Raw genomic sequence first — 19,190 nt, forward strand, 5'->3', positions numbered from 1 at the left:
CAAACACCTTTTCTGTAGGCGGGAGGGAAGCTGCATGCTAGTGCAAGATGACCCTGCAGTTACTGGGTACTTTGTGCTGTCAATAAACGAATTCTAGTGACAGGAGATTGTGTAAATCCAGTTTTCATAGGCATATGGCTGCACTTGAAGTGTCTCTTGAAGTACTGTGTGGAGTCTTCATGTAGGGAAATTTCCTTTCTCCTAATGTATTTTTTATTTCTTTTAACACTAAAAGAAGGTTTTCACATGTGTTTTAAAGCATTTGTCAGAATGGATTTATTTGAGAGTGTGAATTAGAGAAGCCAGTTCCCCAGTAACCTCCTTCATAAGGAAGCTGCAATCTGTCTCTCTATTCACTTAGAGAGAATTCATAAGAAATTCATTTTTCAGCAATAAGCTTTTTAACTGACTTTTCTTTCTTCTCGGTATTATATTAGAACAATAAAACAAGATCACTTAACATTCGGTCCTATTCAGATAGTAGTAAAGTGCAATGGGCATATCAGTGGTGGCATCAAATTTATTCCAAAGGAGAGGCTGTTTTAGATAGTTTTATGTAATATGAGATTGAGGAAATAATAAAACACGGGTACTTCTATTAAAATTTTCTCTGAAGATGCTCCAAAAGTATGAAGAGCCATCCCTCTGTCCCTTAACATAGGAAAAGAAAGGAAAGTTGGTAGAGGAGCTTCCAGAGAGTAATGGAGAGATTGAGAGCAAGTTGGCAGTGAGTGAAATGGATAGGTTTTGGCTGACTCTTCACTTTTGCTGCCAGGGATTTTCTTTAATTTCAGGATGAACCGTGGACAATTCACACTGACAGCTCAAAAGACTGTTGCTGCAGGAGAATGACTGAGCATTCTTGGAAAAATTCTGATCTTAAAAACCAGAATTTGCAATAATATCTAAACTTAAAACATTTTATCTTCCTTTTTGATTCAGTTTGTATTAATTGTTGTCATAAATCCTAGTGTACTCACCAGAGACTATTTGAATGTGTTATCTGGAAAATCCCTCATACCTTCCTGAACAGGCCAACTGTAGAGCCAATGTCTCCTGCTTTTGGTGGCATTTAGGGAATCTAAAAGAAGTTCTGACCAAGGCCAGGGGGAAATGGTGATTTCTCGAAAATATAAACCAAAGGGGTTTTCATGCCAAGCCTTGTATGCTTCTCTTGGAGCAGAATGACAGTCAGCCTCCTCCTTTAAACCAACAGAAAGCAATATTCATGTTAAGCAGTGTATTTTTATTTTTCATGAGTTGCAGTTAATGACAGTAATGTGTTATTATCAGAGTGATAATAATACAAATTACCTTTAAAAGAAATCTTGTCATTAGTGTTATGCTGCAGAGTTGAGCAGGTTATGCTAAATATTTGTTTGCTTAGATGCAGGATAGAGTGATGCTGGACTCTTATAAAAATACTTGTAGATATTTATAACAAACACTTTCAGTTGCTCAGTTCCATCAAATGTCTAATTTTCTACTGCAGCTGGAAATTTCTTCTGTAATTCCAGCATGTTCAGTGCAGCTATTCACATGAAATTTCATGTATGGAGTACTGTTGTGAAGAGCATGTCATTAAAAAAGCTGTGGTCTGATACCTCTTGATGAAAGCAATGCAGAGCTGGTGGGGGGCTTCTCTGTGGGGTTGTTTGGGAATTTTCTTTGGTTCCTGGCTGTCTTTCTGCTGCATGATTGTACAGTCAGGAATTCTGTTCAGAATGACAGGGAAACTCAGAGGTGTGTGTTGTTCATCACTCAGTAGCATCATCATCTCCTGTGGACTCTTGGCCAACATCAAACGTTGTCATCCTCTCTCTGAAACCACTGTGGTCATCATGAGCTGTAGAATTCAACTTCATGAACCTTAGGAATCTGAAATTTGGCATCCTCCTTTGTTTACTTAGATTTCATTCTGGTCATGGAATATCCTGCAAAGCCCATATAATTTAGGGAGAGTTGTTTCAAAAGATATTTTTTTTCTTCTCTGTCATGTATTTTATCTAAGGAAAGAATGCCTCTCTCAGCTGGGTCATTTAGAAGTCACATTAAATATTCTTATGTAAGAGGGAGAAATTAAGTATTTTCAGTCTGTTCTGTCAGCATGTTATTCCATTCCATTACTGAAAGGAAAATGCTTCATAGTTCACTAACCTGTCTGGATGCCGCTGTGGGAAATTAACCTTGTAAATCAGCGAGCATTCTCTGGAGCCACCTGATTCCTGGATTCTCTCAGTTTCTTGTTACAAATTGCACGGCATGAGATCACCTGTAGGAAAAATTGTGTAGGGAAGGTGGTCCTGCAACAGCAGCAGTGTTTGTTTGTTGTGCACCTTGGGCAGGAGCTGTATGTGTGCCCAGCTCTGCCCTCCACACCCTGCTCGAGCGGGTCACACACCCACTGTGTGAATCCAACAAATAAATGCCACTGTATCTTCCTCATATAGGACAGTGAAGCCTGTGGAGATCATGCTGGTTTCTTAGAGGGGTTATAATCAGCTTTTGATGAAAAGAGAAAAAACAGTGCCTATTTTGAGCCATTGCTTTTAGTTTTGTTTGTGTTGTCTTGCGTGCTGGGCATTAAACTGTCTGCTTCAGAGAGTCGTTTTTTCATTTGTTGTTGCTGTGCTTGTTCTGCTTATGTGAATTCTTGATGGATGTTATTTAAATTCGGGTTTGAAAAATGAAAAATACTGAGGAATCTTTTGAAAGATTTATATTAACTTACAGCGATGTGCAAGTGAAAGATTGCATTTCTCAGCAGAAATACTTTGTGCCTAGGCATGAATGTTTGCATGCCTGCTTTGCAAGGTTTGGTATGCATGAAATAATTTGAAATGGATGTAGTTATTTTATTCCCATATGACTCTTAGGAAAAATTTTTGCTCTTTTCTGTTATCCATTTGCAATATAAAGCTTGGTTTCTTAGGTTTTCTTAGTAAGGATAAATGAAGAATTAACAAGGGCTCATTATCTTAGGAAATATGTGATTGTTCTTGCTGTGTTTGAGTCTTGCTAATAAACATGAGATGGAGGTACTCGTAAGCCACAGAGTGAAAATTCCAGAATAATTGTGGACTTGCAGGTCCCCCTTGCTCAGTCAGTTAGGTGAGGTGTGTATGCTCCTGGCTGTAAGCATAGTACTGTTGCTTAAATTAGTAAGCTCATTCAAATGTTAAATGCCTTGATCAGTTTGAACTGAAGCATTTGTTAGGAGGAACATCAGCTCAGAGGAAAAACTCCCATAATTTTTCCTGTTTGGGGGGTGGGAAGTTGCTTAATCCATTTCATAATACAGTGTGCACTGCAAAATAAGGCAACAGCTGTACTGTGCTTACCTCTGCATAATCTAAAATTTATAAGGAAATAGTTTTATTTCTATATTAACTTGCAGGCATACTGAGTAACGTAACAAAATCTGTTGCATTTATCAGTCTAACCAGAAAGTATTAAGACTGTCATACTGATGTATAGTGCCTAATCAAAGGAAGAACACCCAGTTTCAGATTAAGATCATTAACACTTCGATGTTTTGTGCGACAATAAATCTTCAATGCATCCGAAGTTCTTTGATATTCCAGTGCAACAATAATCCCCTAGTGGTTTTACTAGGATAATTTTATTATTCCTTTCTTCTCAAAGATGATTTGAAAAGCAAATTATAATTATTATATAATTCGGCATTACAATTAAAACAAAACTTCTGAAATATAACAACATTTTGATGTTGTAAATTGTTTCACATTAAGATCAAAATAAGAAGAAAGTCAAAACAGTATCTAAGGGCTTGGGCCTTCTTATTTTAATGAATAATTTCCAAGCCCTAGGTTGCAGATACACTTCATATTTTTTCATATAAGCATGCATGAACTTTTCTGTTGTTACATCTTTGTACTCAAAACCTTTAACTTGGCACAAAGTGTACTAGCTTTTGATGTTTCTCTTTAAGGACACACTGCATCCTTGGTGTTTAGGATTTGCCGTTCTAATTTCAACCCTAACATCAGAAATTCTGTGCAATGTAGGGTAACTTGGGCCCAGCAAAAATAGGACTATTGTGCAAAGATGTAAAAATGCCACTCTGCCCCTCCTTTAAAAACAAACGTTATCAAGAGGTTTCTCTGCTTGGCCATACTCCTTACCATATTCTGACTGAGTCAGAAATCCTGTGAGGACTATTCAGGGAAGTCACTGAGATGAGATGCTCCTGACAGCTTATGGTTTGCTGGATTGCAAAACACATCCCGAGGTGAAATATTCACTTCACAGCAACCATCTCTCATTACTTGCATTGGTGAAACGCTCAGTTCAAGTTTGCAGAGACTGTTTTCCTAGTTAAAATCATTTGGCTGTGAGTCAAGACCAAAAAAATTACTATAGTTCCTGATTTAGAGCAACTTAAGATATTCTTAAATAGTTTTTCAAGTTCTTTCTCCTTTTATTTCCCAAGGAAATTTGATTTCTAGAAGAATGTGATACGGTTTCCCTACAAAGCAAATTTCTAAGCCATGAATTTGAATTTAGAAAAAATCTGAAGTTATGAATTTTGTACTAGAAACAATGTTGTATATATATCCTGTACACATCTATAATCTTTGCACCATTTTCATAAGAGTATATGTAGCTTATTCAAGTAAAATACTGAGGAGTGAAAGAAAAATGCTTAAAGAGTTGGTGTATTTTGAGCTGAGTGGATGTGCAGTAGCATCTTTACAGAGGAAAGATCTTCCCAAGTTGCCTTACCTTCAACCTATCCTTGTTTCTTTGCAAGTTTTGTTTTAGGTCAGACAGATGTTTTATGAAATTACTCTTTGGCTGGTGAAGTCAGCACGACTCTGAAGCAGCTGAGGGGGGAAGTGCTAATTTTGGCTTCTTGTGCAGAGCTGAAGGTTGTGCAGGGGGTGTTCTCAACGTGGTGCTGTTGTAGTCAGCTTCTGTGAATCTACAAGTCCCTTGGCACCACACATTCGAGTGTTTTTACTCATATATCAATGTACAGATGGTCAAGTCGTGGGGAGGTGTTACAGAGGGAATTAAAAGAAGGCTTTTTATTAGCCCACATGTAATTTTTTTTTTCTTCACATTAAAGCTATTAATGTGCTGTATCATAATACCAGTGAAACCTTTATAGACTGTTTGGTACTTGCTCTTTTCTTCCCTGAAATCTCTTAAAGAATTTTTACTATAAAAGAATCAAAATTAGCAGTAAGTGTGTCCTTTGCTATGTCTCAGGCTACTCCAAGGTGCACAGATGTTGATGAAGCAGCTGGTAAAACAGGATGCAATCTTCAGAGGTCACATTCACTTTTGGAAGTTTTGGGTTGATCTTTCTTGTCTTGTGACTCTGTCTTGCTTGCCAAAATCAAACTGAAGGTGCAGTGCAGATTTAAATGGAAAGAGAACATGCCTTTAAAATGAGTTAATGATAAAAGCTGACATTTAATGTCCCAACCCCCGTGTTAATGACACTTTCTAGTAAAGGCTAGAAAGCCTTGATGATGGACTGCTTAAACAGCTATGTGCAGAGCAAAATATTGTGTGCTGTGCACTTGAAGAGGGATCAAAAACCTGCATTTTTTAATGCAGTTCAGGTTGCCATTTTTCCTCTGAGAGAATGGACCCGTTCTCCTGAAGGATTAGCCCAGGTTTAAGGCTTTGAGCTCTGTGTTTCTGTGCTCAGGTAGCCATTCTCCCAGCACTGTGGTTCTCATTGCGAAGTTGATCTAGATGACATCAGGTTTTGATTTTTGGTGGGGGAAGAAATAGCAAGGGAAGAGCAAAAGGAACAACTTGATTTTGATGCTAAGACCAGAGAGACTGTAAAGATGGGAGTGAGGAAAGCAAACACGCTTTTCTTTCTTTGCTGTTGGTTACAGAAAAAAGCTGTCTTGATTTTGGGGTTTTTTTTGTTTGGTTGGTTGGGTTTTTTGGTTTTTGGTTTTGGTCTTTATTTTGTTTGGTTTTGTTTTTTTCTCCTGGCTTTCAGTTAATGACTTAGGTAAACCTCAGTCTCAATGTCGTGCCTAGCTAAAATACTTGGAATAACTGTGGGATAACCAGATCTAAAACATGTCTTAAGAGAGCAATGGAAGGCATTAGGAAATAAATAATCTAGAAGTGGGAATGAAAAATGTTAATTCTGGGATGCTGGGGTAATGACAGCAGGCAAGTTATAAAATGAACTGAAAAATCTTTTGTATTTTAGACTTGTTTCATTGAGTACTTGGAATTTGATCACTGGCTGAAGAATGCACTGGTTTCTCTTTTGGGTAGATGATTTGCAGTATAAGACCATGTGTGATGAATGATGGTCAGAGGTGGAGGGAGGACTAGGTCAAAGGATAATCAATGACAGGAATGAAGAAAAGGACAAAACCAACAAGCATAACTATTGAAAGGATATGATGCTATAAGCTTGGATCTAAGGCATTACTTTGCTAAGTTCTATTAATATTTATTTTGTTAAGCACACAATAAACACCATTTGTAGGAACCATTCTCATTATGGTAAAGGATCTATTTTTCATTCCTTAATAAGATTAGTTCTGTTTCCTCTCCTTTTCTCTATTGCTGTGCTTTGATTCTGGCGTTTTTGCACTTGAAACGACTTCAGTTAAAGGGCAACGAAGGATTTTTTAACCTTTCTAAAGATCATGACAGTGTCCCACAATTAATTTTAGTAACTAATAATAATATTGCATGTATCCAGTGGAAATGAAAAGGTTGCATTGTGATTTTTGTGTAGCATGAGGTGATGTTGAAAACAGCAGTTGGAATACAGTTTGCAAAAGCAAAACTGTATCTTAGAACTGTCAAACAATATAGAATTCCTTAAATATCTTTATCCTGTATAAAGTTAAGGTGTGGTATTCAGTGAAGTTAGTGGAAATTGGAGGGATTTGCTACTGTACAATCTCGTGCCTATTGCAATTAGAAGAATAATGAGATTTTAGTAAATCAAAACGTAGTTTTCATTCAGTTTGGACTTGGATATGTAAATTACTCATGTTGAAAAAAAAATGGATTAGAGATTGTAAATGTTTAGAAGCTGAAGTATATTCCCTGCTTTGGCTATAAATAAGGAATATCATACACAAAATGAATTATTCTGAACGCCCGTTGGAGGCCTTCGGAGTTAACCTTACAGGGCTCATGGTATCAAAACTGGGAGGAACTATCCTGTATCTTTTCTCTTAATTATTGTTCGTTAGAACTTTTATTATTATGGATTACTCAAATAATCCACAGGAATAATAGAATAGGCATGATGATAGGATGATATGGCAGTATTTTTTTTTGATAATTATTCTATTATGCTCCATGACTTGAGAAAGGAAAATATTTAAATTATCAATCATATTCTTGAACTAAATCTTGATATCAGTACGGAAGGCTACACATGATTTCAAATGTATGACCTTTGACTGTATGTTTAAAATACGTTAATTATAAGTACATAAAAATATTCCAAAGACAATAACCATGGTAATTGTAGTTAATGAATTCAGTCTTTTGGAGTGGATAAATTAAGCAAGCAGAGAAAAACTAATGAGGAAGCATTCACAGAATGCAGAAATTGTGCCTAATGCGATGTAAACAATTATAGGCCCTATCCTTTATCTACTTTATAATGTTAAATAAGGCAAAAAGTTAAACCCAAGCATGTTAATAGAGCACAAAATTCATCTAATTAAATATTCTGAAGATAAATTATAAGGTGGGTTCAGTGGCACTCAAACTGGCACCAAGCAAACTAATAACAAGGCCAAAACCTCTGGGGAGAGTAGTGAAAGGTCCCAAGGTTTTTTGTGGAGAGTTACAATGAAAAGTGTGTTTACAAACTTAAGTCTCATGTTGGCAGCTGCTCTAATTCTCTAGACTCCATCCATTTCCCCAGTGCAGTGTTTTGGTGGACACATGGTTATCATCTAAATAATCTTGGACTTCCTCCTAATTGTTCTGACTTTTTTTTCTGTGTGAGAGAGACAATTCTGGGCCAGGCATTGTTCCCCTTGCTCTGGTTTTCATGGCTCTGCTCTAGTACTTTTATGTGGTGTCCACTATACTCAGAAGATCAGAGAAATGTCTTCTTCTTGGCAGTATTTCCTAAATTGAATGTCTATCATATATTGGTCAGGCAGACCTGGAATTTTTAAGACAGGATAACCCACTTGGTTTGCCTAGTAGCTTGGAAGATAATAAACGTGATGAACAAATCTCCAGTAACTCTAAATGGAGTTACCTGGATATACTAACTCTAAATGGAGTTACCTGGATATACTGAGATGAGAACAAGTCCGAGGAGTTCAAGAAGAGACTGTAAGAAAAGCTCTTGAATGTTGACCTCTTAGATGTTGATGTGAAATGAGGAGACAGGGGAAGGAGGCAGCTCTTAGGAACAGAATTATTCCTTTTTTCCTCTATATGCCTGTTTAAGTACTGCCTTCCCTTAGGGGGATAACTCAAGCAAACACCTGTTGGATGCCATTGTGTTTTCATGGATGATTTAAGGATCGCTGCCCATTTCTAGTGATCCTGTTTGGAAGTGATTTAAAATGTGCAGTAGTGTAGGCGGAAAGTCAAGCTAGAGCTGCTGTGACAGTGCTTCCATCATCTGTCAGCATCCTGAGTGTTGTGAGCTAAACCTGAAATTTGATTTGAACTGCCTGATATCTGCCAAGGGGCAGGATATCATTGCTAGAGAGAAATCCTCTCATCTTCCGTGACTACATCCCCAGTCAGATGTAAGAACAGTTTGGTATCCAGAGGTGAATGGCACTGGACCTTTACAAGGCACAGAAATCATCCATATCCCCATCCTTTTAAGGAAAAGGATTCTGAGCAGAGGGCCCTTTGACTCTGCAGCAGAAACTGTTTGGAAAAACTTGCTTTAATAATAAGATTCTGACTGAAGACTTTTGCAGAGGATGTTTTGTTTATGGAAATGGTCAAGTGGTTGTTCTGGTATTTGGACAGCAGGTTACAAAAAGAGGAAAACTAATGAAAAGTTCAGAAGCCAAAGCTGGAGAGAGGTTCAGAGTAACCCAAAACTGCCATCCAAGATTCTGGGGAGGAGGGTTGTAATCTTTCTGAAATATTACTGTGCATGTACTCCTTAACTAATACATTGGGTGTGTTAGACCAAACCAGACAATTAATTTTTAACACAGAAGGACTTTGAGGACAACTCTGACACCCAGAGGAAAGAAAAGGCTTTATGGAAAGTTTCCATCTTCGAATCACTGCTAAAGTGGAAGTGCTGTTTTGTTAGTGGAAAATATCAGTGAAATTTAAAATAATGGTGTATTCCTGAGAGGTGTCACTACAGTAAATCCCCTTTGTGGAATAGTTAAGTCACAATTGAAATTTGGTGCTGTGCAGTAGTCCATTGTTCTGGTACTTAAACTCTTTAGGGAACAGTCCCCATGAGGGGTAATGATTTGCTGGTGGCCAAGAAATGTATTTTCTGTATGATCCAGGTGGAGAAGTAAAGGAAGAAATGCTGTGAAATAGACACATTTTTTGTACACCTGAAAAGAGACTTGTATGTGATATGCAGGCAGATATCAGCTTTAAATTAGATGTAGTCAATGTTAATGGTATTAACATACAGATCTTTATCAGCAGAGGTGTTTACAGGCTTCTTCTATTTTCCTGTCCATTTGCTTCAGTGTAGCAGTGTGAGATCAAAGCCCAAGGCTTTGCAGACTGGCTCCTCATTTGTGCCCCTGGGTGTGTGATCATTGTTTGATACAGGAAACAGGCAGACCTGAGAAATAGTGAGAATTCCAGCACAGGCGCTCCTGCTGCATGTGCTGATACATCCGTTGTATGGGATGGAGACTGCCCACTTGGTTTGAGGATTTGCTTCCAAGCACCTTATTTCTCTGAGATGGTGTTATTTTCTATGTATATGTGCCTCTATGGCTATAGCTGCAAAGAGTTTAGTCTGAATAGTATTCATAGGTTTGATTGTTTCCTGCTCTCTCTGACTTTGTGGTGCACAAGTCAACCTAAATGTCTCAATAATGAATTATTGCTGGGTAATTAATCAGCTTCCCCTGCTTTAGACAGTTGCCTCCTAGAACTTACCATAATTCACCTCCATCAGCCAAGACATACAGACATTAATTGCCTCATAATATTGTCAGGAAGATGTCAGGTAGTACTGACAGGGTGTGAGTGCATCTCATTGATCTAAGCAAAATTTGTTAGTGTTTTGCCCCTAATCTCATTCTACACATTTATCTTGCCAGTGCCATGAGCTGGACTGAGGACACATCATCAGGGTGCAGTCAGGAGCAGTCTGTCCAAATGAACAGTGATTTCAGATTTGCAATGGGAAGTGAGTAATTCCCCAGCAGGTAAGTCACAAAACCAGTTACTGACAGCTGGGATAGTGGAAATTCTCCTTGCAGTGGCCTTGTTTTAAGCACCAAGATGAAAATATAATGCATGCTTAGAAGGTGCAAACAATGTCTACTCTCATTTCATACAGTGAAATTTGCTCAGCTTCATCTTGGAGCACTGGAGATATTTTAGTATTTCAAAGTGTATCAAACTATTTGCCCAGTATTTGGAAAAGCTACTCAGATTTAATGGAAATGTTTCTATTTCAGACCCAAACCACTTTGATATTTGTTAATTTTATTAGTGTATTGAAGTTCATTGACACTGGAAAAAGTGATCCTGTTCCTTCAATTAATAATACCACAGTAATTGCCTTTTTATTAATCTTTATTTGGATGCCTCCCTGTCCCTATGGAACAATGGGTTTGAAGATGCAGTGAGGTAGAACACTGGAAGGAAAAAGCCAGGCTAAATATTCCTTGAAATAAATAGGCCTCTTTTCCTTGACTTCAAAGAAAAAAAAAACCTAATTAAATACATTTGAGGGGAAGAGGAAAAAAAATGAGAACCTTTGATTTGAACACACTTTGGAGCAGAGCATGGAGAGATAGGAGAATGATCTCTGTGAGATGAATAAGTTGCCTCTCCTGCTGCATTTGTTTTGGGGGTGGGTGACTCATTTCTTGAGGATTCTGTTTTTAAAAGTTGGATTTGACTTGGTTGATATTCCTTTCAGCATCTAGATTTTCTATTTGGGCATGTATTTTCCACGTTGACTTTAATGATCATAGTGTCAAAAAGTCAATATGCTGTTGTAGAAGTAAGAAGTTTTCCTGAGTACTTGATTCCAGGGAGGAGAAATAGAAGAAAATAAGTAAATACTGTTGCAGTTTGTCTATTTAAAAGCTCTATTTAATATATTTTTTACCGTGTTGATTGCTGAGTTTAATCAGAGTCCGAATAGATTTCAAACCTTCTCTCCAGTTTTAGGAAGCTTGGAGATGGCAATTTCAAGATTACCTTATCTTGTTGGCGTGGTTTCTTTCTAGGAAGGCTAAATGGTACATCAGAATCTACTTTGTTGTTCCAGAAGCATCAGTACTTCATGGTATTGTGGAAAAGTTCAAGTCATTACCGTGCCAACCCGTCACAGTTAATTTTTTGGCAAAATGAATCCATAACAACACATGGTTTCAATCGATTTCTTATGCAGATTCTGCAGTAGATGTGCAGATCTGTTGATTAGCTCAGCCTGTTGGAAGTGTGGGGTCTGCCCCATTTGTTGTCCTTGGGGACAATCATGGCTGGGTTATTTCTGTGGGCCTCTCAGCTCACAAGGAAATGCCCTTCAGCTCTTACCCTGACTCAGATCAGCATGAGGAACATCATGACATTATAGTTATTTTTTTTAAAATGTTTTTCATGTATTTGTCAACTTATACTGGTGCTGCATAAATTCATTAGGAGTCTTTATGGAGTGCTGAGCACGGTTGTGGTAAATGAGTTTTGCAGGTGTGGATTGGTGGAATTGCAGTTTGCCCTGCAGTGTGTTTTAGTCTCCTTTGTGAGTGTTTCCCCACCCCTCACCAGGCTGTAATATGTATAAGTGCCTAAGTGAGCAGTTATTTACCTGTGGCAAGTCTGTTGTACCTAAACTCAGGAAACTGTACACCTCCTGGTCCTATTTACCTTGATCTTATTCCATAAAATATTCCTGCTGATAATCTGTGCAGCTCAGAGGCACTGAAAGATGATCTGCAAAAAGAGGGAATACTTGCTCTGAACTCTATGGAGGCCCTCAGGAGTCATTCTGATTGATGTCTAGGGATTTCACAAGGATTTGACATGCTTGATCTTGAGCTTGTAATTAATTGTCAGAGTTGCTATCAGCTTTAGAAATGGGTTTCTACTAACTGGCCAAAAAAAGCAATATTGGGCTTTGAAACTGTTGCCGTTTATGTGTGAAATCAATTGCACCAAGTGCATGTTGTTTTCATGAGTAACAAAAAGGATCCTGTTCTGTAATGTCATCGCATTTGTTAGAAAATGTTAGCACCTCTCATTTCACAAGGCATTTTTTTTTTTTTTTTTGTATACGGCAAGGATGCATTAAATTTAGTCATGTGCAGAAAGAAATCTGCAACTGGATACTCCTTGTAAAGGCTCTAGATATGTGTGATTTCTCTGTATTTTAACATTTATTTGAATACAATAGATGAAGCTGGTCAGATGATGAAAGGGCTCTTTGGCTATTGAAAGTCCTCTTGCCACCGCATCTCTCCTACTGTCAGTGTATGCCTGCTAGTTAATAATAGCTTGAAACTGGTATAGTTTCAAGCTATTTTTTCGCCATTTCCCTCTTGGTTGCAATAAAAAGAACAGGTTCTATTAGGGGAGCCTTTCTTCCTGCAAGTAAATCGATGTTTAGTGAAGAGAAAATGCATGGCAGTGGTGGAAACTTAGCAGAGCTTCCTGCTCCTGCTGCACTGCTCATCATCCCATTTATCCATGGGGAAGTAGGGCAGTGTCTCTCTTTAGGATATCATGACCTGACTCGGGGAGATTTACCTGGTGGTCCCACCCCAGAATGGTCCATAGGAAGCCTGGCAGGCTGCCAATTTCTTGCTTGGACCGAGGAATCTAAGGGGCTAAAACCAGGAGAATATGTTCTGCCTGTGTTACGTGATAGACATGAGCAATGTGTTATCACAGAGATGTGACATGGACCTTGTTAGGCCCAGCAGATGTTTTAGTCCTGGCTCTCCTACTCTGAATGTGAGAGCTGGAAACATGCTGGTAGTGTAGTGCACATCCTCAGAGGATGGAAGGTAATTTGACAGCTCACTTTAACCCTCTTCAATAATGTTGACTCTTCTGGCATCGATTTGTTGAGAATGTGGCTTCTCATGTGGAAAACTGAGACTTTTTGTAGTAAAAATAAGGATTTCTTTTCCTGATTTGGTTTTCTTTTTTTTCCTGGCTTAGGTTAGAAGAGAGAAATATTTGAATGTAGCATTAACGTGTTTAATTTCTAAGCTTTATTTGGAGACTTTGAAATAGTGAAAATACGTAAGCATTATTGAAGGAATAAAGTGTTCTTGTTTGATGCATTCGACTGTTCTTTTCTTTCTGAAAATCTGTGTTTTTAGAGATACCAGGCAGTACTTTTTCCTTTAGCAGTACCAGAGTCCTGCTGTCTGTCTCAAGAGAAGCCAAAAAAGGTCAGATAAGAACTGTTTAGATAAGATAGGTGGCATTTCTGTCAGTTCTCAATAGCCGGTGAATCAGATGAGGAGCTGCACAAAACTGAAAACAAACAAGTAATGTTGCTCTGTCCCTGTCCCCCAAGTCCAAAAAATCCTCTCAATGCCCTCAAGCTGCTGTCTTAGTGAAGGGAATCTTTTCTCTTGAGTGCAAATTTAGAAAATGTTTTGTTGTACTGGTTATGTTAATTAAAGCGATGTTTGTTTTACAAGACAGCGATTCAGAGGGCTGTCCTGCTCTGCATAATTACCTGTCACAGCAAAGAGAATATATTAAGATGGGAAACTGAGATTGGTGTAAAATTCTGTCTTATCTGCAAGGTATATCAGCAGTGTATTTCATAGAGCTTGATTGTATCCAAGATTCCAGGGGGCTCCTGGTGTCAGGTGAGAATCTTTCTTTATGGAAAGCACTTGCTCTTTTCCTATTGTTATTGGTGAGCTAAAAATACTATTTTTTGTTGCTTCTTGTAGCAAACCAAGTGCGAAATGTGAGCTGTAACAGCACTGCCTAAGCCTCTCTGGCAGCCTCATGCAGTAGCCTGCTTTTAATATTGGTTGGTAAGATGACAGCACTTTGCTGCCAGTCTGTGAGGTATCCATGTAACGTGGGTTATCTTTGCTCAGGTGCCTGGAGACTTGTTCTTACAAGAGATACAAACAATGCATTTGAGAATTGGGCACATCTGGGACATTTTATCTTGCTCTTGGAGAAAAAGATCAAATGCTCCACAGCCTGTTTCTCTTAAATAGCAGAAAATCCCAGCATGGATTGAAGATTTGACCCCCATTAAAATACATCAGATCTAACATAGCTGTGTGGTTTTAGCTGTGTACATAAATACATAACTGCAGATGAATATTTAAGCACTCCTAGTGTAAATAGAAATACGCAGATGCACATGCTAGGCATACTCATGCATGCCTACAGCTGCAGAGAAAATGTACAGCAGGCAAAGGACTTTCGGATACAATGAAATGAATGGCTTTATTAAGATCTTAGTTCCTCATTAAAAAATACTGAGAAGTAGAACTTGTATGAAAGACTAAAGCTGGGATTTCAAATTAATGTGTATGATAGTCAATATGAACTCAATTCTGAAATGTGAGAGTGTCTATGGAGATCTGTTGAACTGTGTTCATATATATCACTGTTTCTTCTTGTCCCAAGTTTTTTTTTTTTTTAATTTGGGTTTGCCATTGTGCAGTTTTAGGAAGGTTAATATTTAGTGCAATTTAGAAGTCCTAAAGAAAGCAATTGTTTTAATACAAGACATTTCTCCCATTGTTTTAAGAGGAAAAAATGATCGTGTGTCAATGGTATGGACTCTTATTCTCCTGCTTCAGTATTCAATTATTTTGATTCTTCTAAATTTTCAGCATCATGTGCATATGAAATTGGCCTCTTAAGTGATAGATATTTTTTGAAGGTTTGCTCAATTGTGCTTTCAGATTTTTCATTCACCTTCTGTTGGCTTGGCTGGGTCTGCATACACAAGTGCATGAACTGAACTATCATTAGCAAGTGGTGGTTCAGTTTTTCCTCTTCTACTCTTTGTGGCCTCTAAGTTTTTCTTGTCTGCTGTCTTTGCAAACCAGTTTTTCTGCAGGGTCACTTTAAATCACTCGGTGTAACAAACCTGAGTATGACAAATGTGTGCATTAGGGAATGTGTCTTGCTTGTTGTGGCCATCAAAATAGGTTTCACATGGTAGAAATTTGATAGTATATCTACAGTTCTCAAATCTTGCTTTTGCCAGTGTCCTTGAGTTCAGTTTTTTAACAGTCACGATGAGCTACTGACTAGCTGGCATTGAAAAAATTTGACTTTATCCTCAGGGGCCACTGTAGGCTTTGTTCTGATAAATACTTGTCCAAACATCCCCATTATTTTTTCTTCAAGACAGAAAAATGTGACACAGGGTGCTGTGCCTGTTATCTCCCACCTAGACTTGTTTGGTTGTGTTTTTTTGGTTGTTTGTTTTTGTTTTTTTTCTTTGAGAGAAACTTCAACCTTTTTATTCATTGGCCTGGTAAATACTTTATCAATGTATTAAGGTCCTTTAATTAGTGTGGATTTTTTTTAAAGCTTAAAATAAAAATCAGGGAAATATTCTAGTTGTATGATTTACATGGTTGGTTCTACTCCAGAAGAAAGCTTAATTGTTGAAATATTTCTGAGTTCCTGTGTTCTGATTTCTTGAGTAGTCTGTGCTAAGTCTTGAGCAGAAACTTGCAGAAGAGCTGCAGGATTGAAGGAGAGCAGAAGTGCCACAAAGTAAAGTTCTCCTGGGAAATCTTATGGAGGTTAAGCAAGTGCAGCAGGATTTGAGCAATGCTGCTTAGTCCATTTGTTCATGTGTGGATGCCAGGGTGGAGGAGACTGGAACTGGGAGCCAAGATCGCTTAGAGGTGTGTCTGTGAGAGAAGCCAACTGCAATCTGCTGGTTTCTGGTGACTTTAGAGGTACCTGTCCAGTGTTAGTCCTGTCTCGTACTGAAGCAAACTATTGATCACCTGGCCAAAAATGTTGCGGCTTTAAAGAACTTCCCCAAACTTTAGGGAATAGTGAGACTGTCATTAAGAAAGAGATATAATTCCAAGCACTTTCTCTTGGTTTTAAATGCTGACTTCATGGGGTTTTTCCCTAAGAGTAGGAGAGCTTCATGTAAGTCTTGAAACTGCTGGTGGTTGATAGGCTTTTATTTATTTAATCAGGGCAGTGCATGTTACAGAACTGACAGCAAAGGGATCAGGACTGGAAATATTTTTTCTAGACATCAACATGCTGCTGTGCTGTTGGGAGAAAGTGGAGATTGCTTTGCCAGCACCATCTGGGAGCCTCTGCTTGGCTGTATGGTAGGCAGACCTTTTGTGAATCAGAGGAGAATTGCCTTTGGAATAAAGCCTCTTGGTGGCAGGTTTTTTTAATCTGCTGCACTGACAGAATTGCTCCATCTTGTCCTCTTAATGCAAGCGAGTGTGCCAAATCTGACTGAAGGGATCTGTATCCAGGAGAGAAGGAAATGGTGATGCCTCTGAAAGGTGCTTGCCTTCTTTTGCGAGACAAAATAAACTTTTGGTGGCTTTGTGGGGCTGCAGCTGGTGCTCTTGGGTTATATATTCTTCTTATATAAATGTAGTACACACTTTAAATTTATTGTTGGAGGAAAGAATAGAAATGTTGGCTGTGACTTGCAGAGGCAAACAGCGTATGCTGTGTGTATAATTGTCAATTTCCTTAAAAATAATGTTTCAGAGTCTGTTGCTCCTCAAGATGGTGGCAGAGATACCAGAGTGCCCCTGGTGGGCTTCAGGGGTGGAGGGATGGATACAGTGTTTGCCTGTGGAAAAGGTGGGGTGGCGAATATATCGAGTTGTATGAAATAGCATTTACAGAACTTGCAAATAAGAGCTTCAACTGTTGAAGCTTCCTGCCCTGAAGTGTTTGTGATTTAGTCTCTCCTCTCTGAAGAGCACTTACGTAGGTTTTTTTTTTTCCTGTGTGGGGCAAGGTGGAGAAGAAAGAAGCGGGTATGAAGAGAGCAAATTGAACAGCCAATACTGCCAACAACCAGTAACATCTTCAAAGTTTACCTGCAGCTTGTAAATTAAAAATGCCAAGTCTTCCTTGTGCTGAAGTGAAGCACGCAGCCACCAAACATACACCTGGTGACTGCAAGGAGAGATGGCAGACATTTTAACTGGTACCTTTTTCCAGTGGTCTTGAATTAATATACTTCCTTGAATGATCCAGGAGTATTTGTACACAAGTCCTGATGGCCATCTGCAGTTGCTTAAAGTATTTCCAGTGTTTTTCTTTACTGCAGCTCCAAGTTGGTTGGAACCAGTATTCTATCTGCCTTTGGAAAAAATGTAGTAGATTCCAGCAGAAATTAAATTTCTCTATGGAAATACGAGTGAGGAAATTGAGGCTTGAAAACACTCCCATTCAATTGTGATTGAAGTTCAGTCACAATTTGAGCAATGAGCAACACCCTGGAACGTTCACATCTAAGTAGCATCTGATCTTGTAGGGCTTGGTAACGTGTTAGGGAAGGTTTGAGTGGAATCTAGGTATTTTTGGGTAGTGACATTATTCTGAGGGAGTTTTGGATTCTCTTAGGCACCAGTAGTACCCTAGTACAGCTCCTGCAGGCAGTGGTCTTGTTTCAAATACATCAGAACTTCATTTGCTTTACTGAATATGGAGCAATGTGGTATGAGAAGTGGGTGCAGTTTGAAATAGAATTCCCGTATTTGTGGAATTTAGGTGTTACGCTGGGGAAGAGCCACCAAAAGAACTGTTAGACAAACAATGAAAATAGGCAATAAGGTGTGGATTTTTGGTGTAGCTTGTCTCCCTGTTGAGCTAAAGAAATATTTCCAGATAATGTAGAAAGGGGCGATGATCTTGCGGCTGAACTACTCTGCCTGCAACAGCCTTCAGGGCACAGTGCTGAGCCAGATCATCAGTGCCATTTTGTAGCCTTTGTCTGATAATCCAGGTTTCTTCTTTTCAAGGGATTGCTGAAGAAAGCGTGCCTGAATTCCTTTAAATATTTGTGGTGACCTGTAGTTAAACAGGAGAGTGCGCACTTACAGACGTGTCAGTTGGAAAACTCCATATTAAGGAAGCTGAAAATGACTTTAAATACAAATATGGAACTTGGATGTTGACAGAAGTGCTGTAAAAACCATTAAATGTTGGGAGCGTTTAGAAGACATGAAGGCATCAGGGGTAAGTAAGGAGCAGTGGGAAATGTCCCTGTGGCTCGTGAGAGCCTTGTGAATGGGCAGGAGTGTTTAGAGCATGACTGAACATCAAGAATGATGGGAAGACATTGTATCCTGGGTGCTTTGTTTTAATAGCCACAAGAACACTATCAGTACTAAGGAAGTATTCAAGTGAAAGAACTACTGGAATAGTTTCAGAAAGTAATAGAACAGAGGATCTTGTAACCTTTCAAATCCTATTTTGTTGTATGACACTTCTTTGGATGGGAATGTTTTAAAATTGCTCTTAAGTACACAAAAATAACAAAACCTATCCAAACAAGCGAACTCCATGTACGTTTACAAAAAAACCCCCAAAAACCTATGAATAGAAGCCTCCCATCAAAGGGGTGAAAATATTAGGACGAAGAATTCCCCCATGTAGAATAACATTTCCAGGAACAAGAAGTAATTGCTTAGAGCACCAAACAAATAATTTGTTTGTAGACAGAATCCAGAAATGCCGATCATTATGTGCTATATCTTTGAAACTGAGTGATATTTTCTTCTGATCATTAAAAGCATATACACAAGCTATTTATACAGCTGGTACTAATGACTTAAACTTGTGATCAGTCACACTTTTCCATGGCAGTGTATCTAGTTTAAGGATAAATGAGTACAGGTGGGTGCAGAGTTAGAGCTGAAGAAGCAGAGCATTAGTAAGTGTTCGGCTGATCTTGATTGAGCCACAGTCAAGAGTAAAAGACCCCTATGAGCAATTACAGACATATTGTTTCATAATTTATAATCACTCAATTGATTCTAATTTGATGGACAGCTACTCTGACAACTTGT

General features: G+C 38.5%; 1 long non-coding RNA gene across 3 annotated transcripts in view; it reads left to right on the top strand.

Moving 5' to 3' along the window:
- Positions 1–17,485, top strand: part of LOC136305292 (uncharacterized) — a 31,977-nt gene extending 14,492 nt beyond the window's left edge. Inside the window, exons 2-3 of one of the 3 annotated variants that reach the window (XR_010725225.1) lie at positions 10,260–10,367; positions 11,338–11,762. This is a non-coding gene — a long non-coding RNA (uncharacterized lncRNA). Of the gene's footprint in view, positions 1–10,259; positions 10,368–11,337; positions 11,763–17,131 lie in introns of those variants that run through there. The other 2 variants (XR_010725226.1, XR_010725224.1) reach the window with 2 other exon arrangements.
- Positions 17,486–19,190: the final 1,705 nt, after the last annotated feature.

Source organism: Chamaea fasciata, unplaced genomic scaffold (assembly GCF_029207755.1).
Source record: "Chamaea fasciata isolate MVZ Bird 193981 ecotype frontalis unplaced genomic scaffold, bChaFas1.0.hap1 SCAF_350, whole genome shotgun sequence".
NCBI lineage: Eukaryota > Metazoa > Chordata > Aves > Passeriformes > Sylviidae > Chamaea > Chamaea fasciata.